Source organism: Pseudochaenichthys georgianus, chromosome 7 (genome assembly GCF_902827115.2).
Source record: "Pseudochaenichthys georgianus chromosome 7, fPseGeo1.2, whole genome shotgun sequence".
In the NCBI taxonomy this organism is placed as follows: Eukaryota; Metazoa; Chordata; class Actinopteri; order Perciformes; family Channichthyidae; genus Pseudochaenichthys; species Pseudochaenichthys georgianus.
This window is the reverse complement of record NC_047509.1, coordinates 12,105,344-12,107,564: the sequence shown is the minus strand read 5'-3', so window position 1 is coordinate 12,107,564 and position 2,221 is coordinate 12,105,344. Positions and strand designations below refer to the sequence as shown.

General features: G+C 40.5%; 1 long non-coding RNA gene across 2 annotated transcripts; it reads right to left on the bottom strand.

Annotated features, from left to right (window-relative positions):
- Window positions 1–223: 223 nt before the first annotated feature.
- On the bottom strand, window positions 224–1,846 carry LOC117449813 (uncharacterized). 2 transcript variants are annotated; one of them, XR_004552506.2, is made up of 5 exons: window positions 1,645–1,846; window positions 1,161–1,246; window positions 785–828; window positions 573–650; window positions 224–402 (listed from the first exon to the last, which is right to left on the bottom strand). It is a non-coding gene; the product is annotated as an uncharacterized lncRNA (long non-coding RNA). The 2 variants fall into 2 exon arrangements; XR_004552505.2 differs by lacking the exon at window positions 1,645–1,846 and having other exon boundaries at window positions 227–402; window positions 1,161–1,634.
- Window positions 1,847–2,221: the final 375 nt, after the last annotated feature.

Below are 2,221 nucleotides of genomic sequence, written 5' to 3'. Positions count from 1 at the left end.
TACCATTTATATCACAAGGGCTCTTCCACGACTGCAGAGATGACCATTTTGAAGCAATTGCGGCATCTGCGATCCCACCTGTATCTCATTAGCACAGCAACAAGGTGCAATAACATTAACACTGCTGTTCCCTCCCCAAACACAAGTATCTTAATAATAAATCTAACCCTATCAGGCTGCCCCCCCGCCCCCCAACACACACACAGAAAACTCCACTCTAGTATGATAATAAAACACCAAGAGGCTTAACCGACTCACCTGGAGGTCATAGGCGGTGAAGAGCTGAACTTCAGACACTTCGTCTTTGCGTGCCGCCTTCTTCCTGTACAAGCTCAACAGCATGCCGATCCAACTCCGCGTAAAAGTGGTTCTTCAGGTTGAGGTTCGTTATCCTGTGAAACTCTGCCAACATATAAAATGACTATTTAATTCAGAGTACAATTTATATGTGGACTGAAGGCAGCTGAGATAAACAGAAACATAACATGCTAAATCTGAGTAAACATGCCAAGCTATTAGTGACAAAGGCACACAAAATTATTATATAGTTGTAATATCCAAAATATTTTCACCTGTGATTCCATTGTCAAGGCAGGCCAGCGTTCCAGGGTCTCTCCAACAGGTAGCTCATCATTGATTATCTCATTGCGCTGCAGGGCAAAGGTAGTCTGCATTAACTTTGCAATCAAGGGATGGTTTTTATCTCTCATCTTAACACACACACTAGCATGCACCCCCCGTGCCTCCCCCACGCGCGTTATAGTTTCTCCACTGCAAGGCTTACCAGGTTGAAGACGCCCTTTATCTGCCAGTTGCTTCAGTTTCAGCCTAAAGAGAAAAACAAATTGAAGGTTAGCTGGGTTGCAAAGTTTTCACAAAATGATCAGAGAACAAAAAAGAAAAAAAACTCCCGCCATTTGCGGTTCGAATTTTCCAGAGAACTTTTGCAACACAAACGTTCCACTTTGAGATATAACTTAAAGCAATATAAAATACTGTCTTACAGGTTTAAATCATTTTTCAAGTGAGGCAGATATTAAATCTAGGCTAGCTAACAAGAGCTCAAATCAAACTAACACACCATGCGACACAAAGTGCATTAGATGCAGAAATGAATAACAAATCATTTAAATACTGTGCAAAGGCAAGAGGTAACTTACCAGAGTAGCGCGGTCAAATTCCGGCAGTGAGACTCGAGAGCACGGTGGACAAACTTCTGGAAGTTTGAGTGATTTCATCCGAGGAGCTATAATGGCGGACTCAAATGAACAGCAGTGAGACACGTCGGGGGCGGAGCACATACGTGATGAAGTTAGAGAGATTCAGTAAAACATTTGAGTAAAATCCCCAATATGACCCAAAGTGGAATAATACTGTATGCACAATATTACAAATCAGTTCATAGTCATCAGAAAATTTGCGGTGAAATAACTTTTATAAATCTTTGGGTTAAAACAACCCATATTCTTCAAGAAGCTTGTACTTCTTGGTCTTACAGTGCAGTTAGAAGAGAGTTACCTGCCAGACGTCCACGTAATAAAACAAATATTTAACATTAACACAAACTTTATGTTTACCACAAATATCCTTTTTGATTAAGAAATGAGGTTCCATTCCCAAATTAAACACAATGAACCAACCTACCGAGCAGACTTTCAGTGCGGACGGATTCCTGTAATGGCGGCCACCACAGATATTTTTTACCGGGCAAAAGCACCCACAATGCAATGCGCAACCAGTGTTGCCAGATTCTGTGAGGGACACAAGGTCAAGGAAAAAAAAGCCCAAAAGAAGTGAAGTGGGCCACATGAGCACTTTAAACCTATACAGCAACTATTAGAAAATAGCAGATCACAACGTGCCTCAACGCGATGCATTGTGAGCATGGACTGTTTATATAAATATATAAATATGGTTGTGAGCTTGTAGATCTGCTATTTTCAAATAAAATCTTGGGGGAAACTTATAATAAGCAGACCTGGCAACACTGTTTTCAACGGAAAAAGTAATGTAAAAGTCGATTACAGTACTTAAACAGTAAAATGTTACACCACATTGGCCGTAATTTTACAGATTTTTTTAGAGTGTATATAGAGATGTACTACAGCAAAAGTATTCTCCGTCAGGACTTCCTGCAACAACACCACGCCGTATCTTGATTTGATTGGCCAGAAGACATTATCAAAGATGTTCTATTGAGAAGACATCACTACCTGACAAA